The 14,705-nt window shown below is 45.2% G+C and overlaps 1 protein-coding gene across 2 annotated transcripts in view; it reads right to left on the reverse strand.

Moving 5' to 3' along the window:
• LOC147663638 (uncharacterized) overlaps positions 1-14,705 on the reverse strand; it is a 96,272-nt gene that overhangs the window by 12,513 nt on the left and 69,054 nt on the right. The window lies entirely within an intron of this gene.

A 14,705-nucleotide genomic window follows, 5' to 3' on the forward strand; every position in this document is an offset into this window, starting at 1 on the left:
GCCTCCATCCTAAGAGTTTTCTTCTGTTTAGCTAATGCTTGTTTGTAGTTCCTGCGACAAATTATCACATCCGTTTGTGCTCTTGGATTGGAGGCTAGGACTACCCTTAAACTCCGTGCGGCTTTGGAACAACTCTCATCAAACCATTTAGGGCCCACATTAGTTTGTTTTTTTACATGCACAGATAACAGTTCTGTGACCCTATCTGAAATAGATTTAAAAGCTGCTAGCACATTGGAATGATGCTGCCCATCTTGGGTACATATACTAATTTCTTCGGCGCAGACAGATTTAATATCGTTATAAAATAACTCCGGGGCAGCTTGAGTCCACTTAAGTCTGCGCTTTCCATCTGTTGTGCTTATTAGTCCCCGGTTAGTATTTAATCCTACTTTTGTAATCCAGGGACCCATTATCTGTAATGAGAGGGGATTATGATCGCTCAGTTCATTCACCTCAATTAGAAAAGAGTCCACAAAGGACTGCATAGGAGACGAGATCAGCATAAAATCAATAAATGTCCCCCTCCAATGACCCTTGAAAGTAGGTACCTTAAAAATAATATGAGGGTCCATCAAAGCCATAGTAGTTATCAGATCAAAATCATTAATCAAATCATTGAGTAACTCTCCCTCGTTCGAGTGTTCAAAATGGAATCCCTGAATACGAGAGCAACTCAAGTCCATCAAACATGCAGCTAGGGGATTGCCACAAGGATGTATATTAAAATCACCCATGATCATAAGGTTATGTAAACTATGGCTCATGGATTTACCAATAAAAGCTTTCAAAGCAAGTAAGTAGCTCTGGTCTGAGTGTGGAACAAGTGAATTATAAAAATGTACTAGACCAGCCATACAGTTATCTTTCGTTAGAGTAAGAGCTAGAATACCTGGATTAGATGTGTTAATTCTACGTACTTTACATGCCAGAGCTACCGAAACGTAAATAACCAAACCCCCCTTGGCTCTTCCCCTATTAGAAGCGGCAGCTGGGACAAAATGTGCCGTATATCCTTCTAAATGAAGATTGCAGTCAACCGACCAGGTTTCTTGCAAACAAATTATCAAGAATTGCTTGATATACATAATCCAGGTAGGATCCTTTAGTTTCACAGCTAGCCCTGCAATATTCCAAGAAATAAGATTATTTGAACTTCCCTTGGTTGCTGCAGCCACTACAGCACCTGTGGCATACGCTCTCCCTCCAACTGTAGCCTCAATTACTTCATGTCAATCGCAGGTTTCCAGGCCCGATAATATTCCATACCTGTTATGGACTGGTAAACTGCATCCCGTGATATTTGAGTTACTAAGTGTATTTTGGGGAAACTGCGGGGGAGCATGATGGGAAAAGGTTCTCGCCCTATTCCAGTCTCCCATCCGCGAGTTTTCCTCAAAATTAGATCCGCCCATGTTCCTCCATGGTGAAGGCCTATAGAAAAACCCTAGAGGTAACAGTTTGATACCAGTACTCCGTGGCCACTGTGGACTGGGGCCTCCTGAAAACAAGCGGGCCGCATTATGAGGATTGTCAAAATTAATTATAATGCAGTACCCGCTCCCAATCTTCTTAGAACTACCAATCCAACTGACCCTACGTACCATTATTATATTATTAATGATGTTCACACCCTCAAAGGTATTTTGGGTAAGCCAAATCACAGTCTTATTAAGTAGTTGTTCCTAACTTTCAGACTCTCCTACTGAAAGGGCGGGGACGTGGGTCAAAGTAGCAACATAGAGAGTGGCCTGAGGCGGAAGATCAATTACCACAGGTCTTTGAAGCAACTTGGGTCCCTCTGTCGACCTCTGAACTGACCTCTGAGCTGAGTCTCGTAAGGGAGGATTCTTACTGGTAGATACAGGTCCCACCGTGGGAGATTTACTACTGGGAGTTTCTAGCGATTTGCTTCCACCCCTTGTCACAGTCTGCCTAGTGCTAGTAGACGCAGGAACTGCCACACTATCACCAGGACCAATTATCCTATCCGTCACACCCAAAGATCGAGATTTAGGGTTTGATGCGTGTGCTGTACAAACAGGGCTTGAGAAATTGATCACTGAAGATTCTAATAACTCTAATCTAGATTCTACCCCGCACAATTTTGTTATGATAGGTTCTAGCAAAGATTTTACCATTCTCTCCAGTTTCACCCAGAAATCACCGAGGCCAGACCCAGTAATCATTATGTTTTCATTACCCTGTACCGTATTGAGCAGATCCCTATGCTCCTCCTTATCAGCATTATGTATGTCCACAGTTACTGTTCGTTTGTTCCCTAAACCTGAGCGTCCTTGTTTACATACCCTGGTATTTTTATGGATAACACTAGGTTTCTTTGGGTGAGTAGAGACCAACTGTTTTTTTCTCAGTTCTTTCCCGTAACTTGGATTTAACCAGACTAGATATTGAGTCTGAAGTCCCAGAAAGCGTACTGTCATTTAATTGCAATGTATCAGCCACTTTCTGGGGGGACCTATCTTTTCCCAAGGGAGGTGGAGTTTGGTTCTGGGTGTCTAAAAGTACTGGGGTAGTGGATAACCTACTATGGGTGGGATCAAGGGATAGCCTACGTTCAGTCAATAAAATGTCTTTATTAATGGCAGATTCTGCCCTGGTCAAATATGCATCTATGGTCCCAACCATCCCAGGGCCAGCGCCAGCTTTCCGCCCTGGTCTTCACACGCCTTGCCGGGATGTCACGGGCCGGGGCAGTGAGGAGAAACCAACACGGGCAGCAGGCAGGGTACACAGGTCCGCGGTGCAGCTCCAAGCTGCGAGGTAGGTGCCCCACTCAGTTTCAGCAAAGTTACCTTACTATATATCCATTTTCTAGCAACATTTACGGCCCCTTTAGTCAGGTTCTTTGGTCCTTCCTTCTATTGAAACCACTCTCTTCCATGTTGCCAATTGTAATTCCTTGACTCCCCACAAACACCCATCTTCTCCCCCAATTCTCCTTAATCTACTTGCTGCATCTAAATTAGTAGATCACCCCGCATTACTTTCTTTCTACCATACCACTGACATCAAAGGTTCTACTCTACAATGGTTCCTTTAATACACATCCGACCAATCCTTCTCAGGGGCATGGGATTCCAAAACACCTCAATTGGTCTCCGTGCCAGTGGTACACCCCAAGGAGGATCTGCCTTCGATGGGTAACCATTTAGGGCTTTGAGGGCTGGGGAAATGTGGTCAAAACTTTAGCAGTCAGTGATGAGTCTGGCCGCCAGGTTGAGCACAGATTTGAGAGGGGTAAGGTGAACTTTAAGGGTTCCAGAGAGGATAGCGTTACCATAGTCTATACGCAAGAGGACTAGAGATTGGACAACCGATTTAAAGTTGTGCGTTGGAATGAAGGATTTCATTTTCTTGAGATGACCGAGAGAGAAGAGGGCTCCTTTCGCCGAGTTTTTTACGTGGCCCTGAAGGGAAAAGCTATTGTCAATGGCGATACCAAGAGATTTTACTGAGTTGGAAAGGGAGAGTGAACAGTTGAGGGCATTAAGGTCAAAGATCCAAGTTTGTATAGGAAGACGGTTTTTTTTGGAGAGAAGAGAAAAATTTCAGTTTTTTAGGGTTGAGTTTGAGATGATTGGAGTGGAAACAGGATTGGATTTTTGCTAATGTGTTATTAAGGTGCAGAACATCAGAGTGGGATCTACTCTTATAGTAAAGTTGGGTGTTGTCAGCGTAGAGGTGGTAGTTGATTCCATCTTGTTTTAGAATGAGGGTAAGGGGTTCCATAAAGAGGTGTAAAAGAGAGGGAGAGAGAATAGAACCCTGGGGATACCAAGGGAGACAGGTCTGGGGTTCGAGAGGCAGTTGTAGATTTTAATTTGCTGTGTTCTATGCCAGAGGTAGGAGAAGAACCATTTGAGGACAGGACCATTGAGGCCAAAGCGAAATTTGAGCGCGTTAAGTAAGGCAGGGTGGTTAACTGTATCAAATGCTGCAGAGAGGTCAAGGGGCATAAGTAGGCAGGTCTCGCCATTATCTAGGGAGTGGTGGATGTCATCAACAATGTTAAGCATGGCAGTTTCAGTACTGCAGCCTTTTCGGAAGCCGGATTGTAAGGAGTCAAGTAGGTTAACTGTGTCAAGCTGTGAGTTGGAAAGGCTGTTATTCGGAGGGGTAGAGGCAAGAAGGTGGGAGGAGGAGTCAGGGGGGAGAGTTAATAGGGAAGGAGGTTTAGAAGAAGAGTCAGTGGCAAATAGGGAATAAGGAGGGACCCGAGATACAAGGAACGATTGGTCTATTATGGCTATTTTTTTCAGAGAAGTTACCAATTTTTTTTAGGTTTTGGGGGGCAGGGCAGAGGATGTTTAGTTTCGGAATATGTTGAACAGCTCTCTGAGTCTATTTTTGGCACGATCAAGTTGTGTGAGGAAGAAGGAAGCCTTTTCAGTGAAAATGTGTTTCTTGTAAGTGGCTCTAGCGGATCTGAGGAGGGCAAGATGTGTGGGTGACGGGTGTTGTCTCCATGTTCTTTCTATTAGTTCAAGTGAACGTCTTTGGATGTTGAGATTGGAATTGAACCCCGATTTGGTGGGAATGTTTCTTAGAGTTTTTAGTTTGGACAGGGCAATTTGGTCTAAGACATCAGTGACAGTTTTGTTGAAATGCTCAGTGAGTTTGTTGGCGTTTTGGGATAGAGGGGTGAGAAGAAGTTGTGCTTGGAGTTCAGACTCCAGTTCGCCATGAGGGATACCATTAAGATTTCTGGTCCATTTCGTGGATTTGATGTTATTAGTGGTGGTGGTGGTGGTGGTGGGGGGGTGGGGGAAGCAGTGGTGGCGATTGAGAAAAGGATGACGTGATGGTCAGACCAGTCGATGGGGAAGATGTTGGAAAGGGAAACCAAGTCATTGTTGGCAATGATGGTGTCAAGTGTAGCCCCTTTGATGTGGGTTGGAGAGTGGCAGAGCTGTTTGAGGTCACTGATCTTTAGAAGATTAGTGAGGAGGTTGACTGAGGGCTCATCGGTTTCATTCCAGTGGAGATTGAAATCGCCTAGGAAGAGATTTTTTGAGTTAGAGACTTAGGATTGAGTAAAAAGTTCAGATAATTCCTCAGTGAAGGTAAGAGGATCACCAGGAGGGTGGTAGATATTATGTAGTTGTATTGGGGGAGAACCTTGAAACTTGAGTTCGGCTTCAAGGTATTTAAAGGTAGTGCGGTCAGCATTCTTGACAAGGGAAAGTTGAAGATCATTTTTAAAGATTATTGGCAATCCACCCCCTATTCTCACAGTTCTGTCTTTTCTGATGATAGAGTAACCAGGGGGGGCGAAAGTAAGTCAAGGCTGGACGCTGAGTTGTCATTGAGTCAGGTTTCCGTGAGGAAGGCGATGTCAATAGCTTTGCTAAGGATAGTTTCAGATAATTCGATGCCATGTCGGACTGCTGAACGGCAGTTCACAAGTATGTAGGAGAGGGGTTTAGGGTTGTCTTTGGGTGAGGGGCATGGAAGGATGGAGGTAAGTTGGGGTGGGGCTCGGGGAGAGACAGGAGAGGAGGGGATTCTGCTAGTCCCCAAAATAATAGGGATGTTGGAGTGAGTAGGGGAGGAACATTAATCGATGAATTTGGAAGGTAGGAATAGCAAAGGTCAAAGAGGTCGGAAGAGGAGAGATGGCTCGAAGCACGGAAGGGCCTGTGGGTGTGGCAACTGAGGGGAGTAGTGCCCCAAGGTTTAGGAAAAGAGATGTGTTGTGAGCCAGAATCGAGGGAATTAGAACGATTGAAGAAGGATCTGGGATAGAGGGAGATGAAATCTTCGCTCAGTAGTGAGAGTTTAGTCATCAAGGTTGAGAGATGGCGTTCAATCAATGTTGGACAGTGTCTGGGTTAAAAGAATGGGGGGGGAGTGCGGTTGAGAAAGAGGTAGGGGATAGGATGTGTTCAGAGTTTATCGAGGGAGAGAATCTGGTGTGAGGAGGTGGTGAGAGACCGGGAGGGGGGATGAGAGGAGTGTTCAGACTGTTGGATGCGGTGAGGGCAGATGAGAAGGACAGGACATTCATAGGGTCAGGAGATGTGGTTTGAGATGATAAGAGGGAGTGAGGAGGGTGGGGATAGATGACGGTAGGTTTAAGAGGTAGAATGCAGTACTGAGAGGGAGAAAATGGGGCTAGGGCCGGGTGGGGGGCATTAGGAGGTTCCAGGAGGCGGGCAAGGCGGTAGGAGTGTGGTTAGGAATGGAGTTAGGGGTTGGGGGGTAGGTCATTGGAGAGCGAGTGAGTTTGGGAGGCGGAGCGTGTAGTTGGAAATCCGGGGGGAGATAGGGTCACAGGAGAGAGTGAGTAAATAGATGCTGAGATTTGGGAGACTGCATTAGCAGTAGAGACGTCTAGGGGAGGGAGGGTTGGAGCGGTGGGGGAGGGTGAGAGAAAAAGGGGGTTGAGAGGTTGGGTATATGGGGGGTTAGGGGAAGGCATAGATAGAAGGAAGGGCAAAGTATTGAAATGGTGCTCTAAGATGGAGAGGTGGTGTTCAGAAGATTGTATGAGAATATTACCAGTTTTAAATTTGGAGATGTCAATTTCACCAGGAAAAGATGGGACAGGGGTAGTAGACAGTTTAATTTATTTATTTTGAGGGTTTTATATAGCGCGAACAAGACCCTTGCAATATCAGAGCGCTTTACAAGTCAAATGTAGAAAACAAGGTGTAGCAAACAAAGATGTAGGTGAAACAACTATACATAGCTTATACATGTACACATCAGCTATGTGCACATGTATAAGCTAAAATGACAGCTATTGAGCCCCAAGACATAGATACTTATAATATACAGTAAAGCTAGTAGAAGGACAGAGTTCACGTGAATTTAGCCACGAGGATCGCTTTCACTTCTTTTTTGAAGGAGGCAGAGGACGGGTTAGTTCTTGTTTCAGTGGGCAAAGCATTCCAGATCCTAGGAGCCATAGCAGAGAAAGAACTGATGTAGGTTATTTTCTTGGCAAATCGTTTTGGTTTTAGAAGAAGTGTCTTGGCACTCCAGGAGTCTCTGCTGCCCACAGAGAGCTCCAGTTTCTGAGCTAGGTAGTGCGGGAATTGTGGTGTAGAGCCTTGTGCGTCATACAAGCGATTTTAACATGAATTGTAGCTTCAAAAGGTAGCCAGTTGAGGGCTCTCAGGTCAGGGTATATGTGAGAGTTTCTCTTTGAACCTGTGATGAGTCTTGCAGCTGAGTTGATAGTGGCTCTTAGTGGGGCTGTCGATGACCTTGGGAGGCTGCATAAGGTTACTGCCCCATACTCCACTCTAGGTATTACTAGGGTTTGTACTGCTTGTTCGAAATCGAAGGCTGGCAGAAAGGGTTTCAGTTTTCGCAGGGTATTCAGGTGGAAGTTGGCTCCTTTTGTGGTAGCTCTGATATGCTTCTGCATTTTAAGTTGCTGTCAAGCGTTATCCCTAGCGATTTCGCTGAGTCGACGATGAGAGGTTGTCCTTTGAGAGCTGTTAAGTGCTTCATCCAGTCCAGGATAGTGAGAGTTTTGAGAGGGGGAGCGATTAAGAGGAATTCCGTTTTGAGGGAGTTTAGTTTCAAATGGTTTTCGGCCAGCCATGTTTGGGTTTTTTGTAGAGTGGAGTTGAGTGATTTGATGTCATCAAGTAAGTGGATCTTGATGTAGATTTGGGTGTCGTCTGCGTACATGTGGAAATGAATCTTGGCGAGGCTGTGAAGATCGGTGAGAGGTTCCATAAAAAAGTTCAAAAGGGTCAGTGAGAGGGAGGAGTCTTGTGGAACTCCTAATGTGATTGGACAGGGATTGGTTGACCTTGAATCTTTGGGATCTGTTTTGAAGGAAGGAGGCGAACCAGTTAAATACAGTACCAGACATTCCCATTCTGTGTTTCAGGAGTTCAAGCAGATTGTCGCTTTTGACGGTGTCAAATGCTGACGATAGATCGAGTAGGATATGTAAGCAAGCTTCATTTTGGTCCAGGATTTTTAGAGCGTCGACAATTACATGTGTCATGGCTGATTCAGTACTGTGACCTGCTCGGAAGCCTGATTGAAATTGGTTAAGCAGGTTGAATTGATCAATGTGACTGTTCAGCTGCAAGTTAACACATTTTTTCAGGAGTTTGGCTAACATAGGTATGTTAGAAATCGGACGATAGTTATTTAGGTCGCAGGGGTCAGCTGTTGTTTTCTTTAGGATAGGCGTAAGGAATTTTGCTAGATTTAAATACTGGGATGTGGCGAGGGAAGATGCTTTTCCATTTGGAAGGGCGTTTGGTGTAGAAGATGTAGTTGGTTTTCATAGGGGAGGATAGGCTATGATAGTTATCGACAATTAATGTTTCAGGATGCCTAATCAGTAATTTATGTTTAACATTTTTCTTGGCATTTTTGGAGATTAGGCGGGTAAAGAATGGTCCATGTGTTGGGGCCATGTCTGGAGAGGGGTGAGTCTTGGGGGGGTGAGGGTGTGGTTGAGGGAGGACATGATGGGACACTGAGTTGAGGAGGGGAGAGAGAAGGGGGGATGACAAAGAGAGTAGTAAAGCGAGTGGAGAATCAGGGGGAGAGATGGGGATTGAAGTTGGACGGTGGTGGGGTGTGGAAAAAAAGAGCTAATGCAAAGGGCCGAGAAGCAATTGGAGGGAAAAAGAGAAGGAGGGAGGTCAGTAAAACACAGAAGGAAAATTGCCAATTAGAGCATACACAGGAGGATAGGTTACTGTGAGAGACAATTACAGAAATAGTAAAACCAAGATATGTTTAAACACTGGTAGTTGTGGAGTGAACCAATTGGAGCAGACATAAGAGGATAGGATATCATGAGAGACAGTTAAACAAGTTGTAGAATTGTAACACTCAGACAAGGTCACATTTAACAGTGTGCTAGAACACTTGTGTATCCGTGAAGGTAGAACATTAGAATACTAGACAAGTGACTATTTTTAACCATTCAAACATTTTATCTCTACTCACAGGCAGTATCCCAACTCTAGTACCAGCTCTAAAACCAGTCGTCAATAGTACTGAGGATAAGAGTTCTTCACACACAGAAAGAGCTCAGTGCAGGCTATAGTAGAGTAGAGCTACAGATAGCGAGAGTTCAGTGCAGGCTTGGGTTGAGTAGAGGTACGGGCAGCGAGAGCTCAGTGTGGGCTCTGGCTGAGTAGAGGTACGGACAGCTAGGCTCAGTGCAGGCTACGAGCAAGTACGGATGTGGGAGGCTAGAGTTCAGTATAAATAATGGCCAAATAAAGGTATGGAGACAAGATCTCCATGAAGACTATGACCACGAAGGGGTGCAGAGCGGCAGGTGCTGAATGAAGATCATGGTCAAGTATCGGTATGAGCAGAATGTGCTCATTGAAGGCTACGGCCACTTAGGGACCCGATGCATGAAGATTGACATGTGCCCTTAGGGCTACAAATGTAGAGTGATTATGTAGCATATACAAATTGACTGGTGGTCAAGTCGCTTCTGGGATAATCCAGAGACTCCAAGAACCCTTTGGCGTGATTAGCCCCAGAAAAGGGATGGATGGAAAAAAAGTGCTAAAATACAAAACTGAGGAAAAGCACCCTTCTCTGGCCACCACAAACAGCAGAATTACTGCTCCGTGAGTTAATTAACAAAAGGTATAACTATGTGCCCAGACACAGGAAACAGTTTGTACATGGGCTGCCTTCACCAAGTGAACTGCAAAAGGCACTCTAAGGAGACATAAACTAATATATAGCTATACTGACTTGTTACAACCAGCCAATAGGGAGGTTCCATGCACAGGGACTTATTCTTTTTTAAATGTTGGACAATTAGCTAGATATTGCAGTGCATTATTTAAAGCTCAGTGGCACGCCGGCAGAGTGTTTCAGATCCTAGATCTGGTTGTGAAGGGAAGTCTCAACTGCGGCTGTTTAATTTTGTTCATTTGTACTTAAGTCCGTGGGTGGAGAGAAGTTCCAGTTTATGTTTTATATTTTAAAAACTACTGTTGAATAACCCTGAACACCTACCTGCTCCTTCTGTCTCTCTTGCGCCCCGGTCCACCGCAGCTCTGTGGCTGATTGTTGTGGAGGGCAGTGGCAAGAGACTACACCGGAATTGACACACTTCCGGGGGTGCGCCATTTTGGTCGGCGCTCTAGTTGCTGTGCGCCGCAGTGCATTATTTAAAGCTCAGTGGCACGCCGGCAGATTGTTTGTTTCAGATTCTAGATCTGGTCGTGAAGGGAAGTCTCAGACCCGGCCTATTTTTGTTCATTTGTACTTAAGTCCGTGGGTGGAGAGAAGTTCCAGTTTATGTTTTATATTTTAAAAACTACTGTTGAATAACTCTGAACACCTACCTGCTCCTTCTGTCTCTCTTGCGCCCCGGTCCACCGCAGCCCTGTGGCTGATTGTTGTGGAGGGCAGTGGCAAGAGATTACACCGGAATTGACACACTTCCGGGAGCGCGCCATTTTGGTCAGCGCTCTAGTTGCTACGCGCCCCCTGCCCCTATTTGGTCCCAGCGTGGCGCGGGAGCACAGCGGGCGCGCCATAGGCAAGCCCATCTGCGCCCATCCGCGCCAGTTCGTTGCCTCTCGTCAGACATACTGGCCAAAAGCTGCCGAATGGTGGCTTCTACCCTAGAGAGGATTTGGTCAATTTGCGCCCTTCTAAGCCTCATGGCTGTATGGCCCCCCTGCACCTCTTGAGTGGTCCATTAGCTTGCCCGTGCGGCTTGTTTGCTCTCCCCACACCTTCTACTGTAGTAGCCTCTTTGAATATACCCTCGCAACAACAGTTAAACGTTTTACAGTTGAACGTACGGTCACTGGCCAAGCATCATGCAGAGATATTCGACCTTATAACTGACGAATCTCCCGATATTTTTTTCTTGACGGAAACATGGCTTAGTGATGACATGACGGCCATACTAAACTTGGCACTACCCCGGATTATTCGATCTCCCTGGAGAACAGAGCTACCAGAGGGGGCGGTATTGCGGTGATTACAAGGTCTGCCTACTCCTGCTTCTTTGGGAAGGTCAATATGGAAGGGGGGGAATGTGCACATTTTAGTATCTCCATAAACACTAATTTTACCTTCTCAGGGCTTTTAATATATAGACCTCCTGGACTCGCTTCAGGCTTTAACAATACCCTCCTAGAGATAGTAGGAGCGTTTGCTGTGGGGTCAGCTAATTTTAGCGTCTTCGGCGACCTTAATCTCCACTTTGAGTTGGAGTATAACCCGACTATACACACCATGATCGCCGATTTAGCCGCTTTTCATCTTTTTCAAATAGTCAAGAACCCCACACATATAGGAGGTCATGTGTTGGACCCGATCTTTACTAACATTGAGATGCCCACCACTACTACTCCTACTCCTATAGCTTGGTCCGATAATTTTTCAGTTGAAATGACCTGCTCTATCCCTACTTCCACACCTTGTAAAACCCAACGATCTGTACTTAAAAGACCATGGTGCAAGCTCCGACTAGAAGACTTCTATGCACTGCTAGGGTCTGACCCTTTAGGTCCATTTAATAAAGTTGAGACAGGATATGAGTCTTTTTGTGCATGGATCACCTCGGTACTTCATTTACTTATACCAGCTACCTGGGTTAAAGGGCGCACTCAGGACGCCAATCCTTGGTATAATGACACCTTGGCGGCCTTGAAAAAGACCTGTAAACGGCACGAGCGTGAATGGAGGAAAGAGTATTCCTCTGTGAAAAAAACTCACTATCTAACTGAGCTCAAAGCATATCATAGAGCTATATGCAGGACACGAGCGGAGTACTATGCCTCCGAGATAAAACTTAGTTCTAACCCCGCTAAAGCCATTTTTAAGATTCTTAAAGAGCTCAACACTAAAACATCTCCTAAACTCATTCCTACGTCAGTAGCCCAATGTGAGGAACTGGCCTCCTTCTTTGTGGAGAAAATTCGTACCATTTATCAATCGTTCGCCCCTATGAATACGTCTGACTCAGCTTCTCCAATGAGGCCAATTCCAGCCTCCAAACTGATGGTCATTCCAGAAATTTCTTGGGAGGAGTTTAATAAGCTAACTATGCATATCAAGTCTGGCTCTCCGGCTGATCCGCTCAAACCTGCCCAGTTCAGAGATTCTTCACTGTGTTGTCTGGCCCCGTTACACAACCTTATTAATGCCTCTTTCTCATCAGCTACTGTTCCAGCTAAATGGAAGCAGGCATGGGACTCTCCTATATTAAAAAAACCTAACTTAGACCCTCTGAAGCCTGAAAACTTCAGGCCTATTTCCCTCCTCCCCTGGGCAGCGAAGATTGCTGAATACCAGGTCAATACAATCCTCACCAACGTATTGAACGCCAATAACACTCTGGACGAAACACAACATGGGTTCCGCACAGGTCATAGGACCGAGACTGCTCTCCTGGCCATGATGGAGCACCTTCGTTCCATCCTTGATCACGGTCAAACGGCGGCACTGATCCTATTGGACCTAAGTGCCGCCTTTGACACTGTTTCCAATCAGATTTTGCTCTATCGGCTTGAGGAGGCAGGGATCACGGACAGGGCTCTTGCCTGGTTTAGATCTTTTTTGACCGAGAGGTCTTTTCGCATTTCTACCCCTCCCTTTCTATTCCGGGCTCATGCTATTGAGTAAGGTGTTCCCCAGGGCTCGGCATTAAACCCCACCTTGGTCAACCTTTACGTCCAGCCACTAGCTGCTGTCGCCAAAGAATGGGACCTTACCATCATCTCATACGCTGACGACACTCAGCTAGTGGTTACCCTCACGGAAGGTACCACCCCTGATCCTCTTAGATTCAAAGCTGGCCTGGCTGCTGTGGCAGAATGGATGACATCTAACTGTCTACAACTGAATGCCGCTAAGACAGAGGTGTCACTGGTCCTGGCTCCATTCCTCTTCAACTTGTATATTAACAAGTTGGAGGAGCATCTGCTAAAAACAGTAGCCGATTACACCTATGTAGGCCGAAAAGGCGTCCCTGTTCTGCTCTACGCGGACGACGCTGTCCTTATTTCTAGGACAGCAATCGGCCTCCAGACACTTTTAAATTCTTTCTTTGACTTCATGGAGTCCCGAGGCCTAAGTATTAATAACTCTAAGTCCTTTGTCATGAAGACAGGCCTAGGATCACGAAAACTTAACAATTTTTGTATAAATGGGGAAAAAATTCCAACCACCAATACTTTTTCATACCTTGGGGTCCATTTTGATCACAAATTATCCTGGGGCCCTGCAGTTCTTAAGAAGAACGGCGAGGTAACACGTGTCAATGCGGCCATACTTGGCTTCGTGAGAAAAATTGGTAACAGCCCGGTGGCCGCTTTACTTCCTGAAGAAAGTACTGAGGCTGCCAAGGGGAACCGGTAATTTCTCAGTACATGAGGAGTTGGGTGTACCCTATCTAAGTGATAGAATAGCAGCTAATCCCGTGTTGTGCTGGTTAAATTGCTGGCTTAATAACGATATACCTCTCACCCATGAAATACTAAAAGAAGCCTTAACATTGGATGGCAGGTTTAAAGTCCCGTGGCTGAAGTATATTTATGATTGCCTTATTGAAATAGGACGGCCTGATTTGTTTTTAACCCCAAACCTTATCACCAAATCAGACGTCATTTTTGTGAAAAATGCATTCATGACAACCAGGTACACTGCCCGGGAGGAGGTTGAGTTGCAGAAGGACAGTGTTAGGAAACATGTCTTACTTAAAACCTGTCTACAAATGGAACCATATTTATCATGGCCTATGACTGGCTATGAACGTTACCTACTAATAAGGTTCCGTTTTGATCTGTTTAATCTCTTACTGGCGGTACCAAGTGGGGCTCATCGGGGTGAGGTGTTGCCAGCTTGTGGCTGCGACGGAAAGTCTCCGCAAGATCTGGCACAATTTTTATTTATCTGCCCTTATTACAAAATACCTCGGAGGCTATATTTAAAACCTTGCCTCAAAAAACTGAATTTTGCACAGATAAAACCAGCACTTTATTACCTTCAACTTTTGAAATCCGACTGCACTTTATTTGTTTGTAGTTTTCTGAAACTAGCAATTACCTTCAGGAAAAGTATGGAGGGATAATTATGCTGCTAATGCCGTTAGGTATTTTTAACCTTTTTATTGCGCTGTAATTATTTATTTATATATTTTTAAAAAGTGTTTAATTCTGCCCGCTGCTTCTGTCTTTCATATTGTCTAAAGATATACTTGTCTCATAATTGTATTAGCAGGATTGTTTTTATTTAACTGTATGTTTATGAATTGTGCATTTATGATTGTAAGGTTTACAATCGAATAAAGATATTTGAATTGAATTGGTCGGAAATAACACTCACTTACGGGGAGATCATTGGTGGCCCACTGCCCTGGGTAAAGCCCCTGTACCTAAGACTGAAGTTAAAAACTTGGGGGTCTGGTTAGACTCATCCTTTAGCTTCTGTACCCTAAAAAAGTTGCTGCCACATGCTTTGGCATACTGCGTAGTCTGAAACTGATCCTTAAATTTTTTGACCCAGCCACGAGACAGCTAATAGTCCAGTCTACAGTTTTGTCCAGATTGGATTACGCCTGCTCTTTGCTGTTAGGTGCTAACCACGCAGAAATCATCCGAATGCAGCGCATTCAAAATGCGGCCGCTAGAGCCTTAGTAGGTTTCCCCCGGTTTAGCTCCATCTCTGACATCATCCGGAGGCTTCATTGGCTCCCGGTATTTCAGCGA

This window comes from Lissotriton vulgaris, unplaced genomic scaffold (genome assembly GCF_964263255.1).
Source record: "Lissotriton vulgaris unplaced genomic scaffold, aLisVul1.2 SCAFFOLD_1193, whole genome shotgun sequence".
Lineage (NCBI taxonomy): Eukaryota > Metazoa > Chordata > Amphibia > Caudata > Salamandridae > Lissotriton > Lissotriton vulgaris.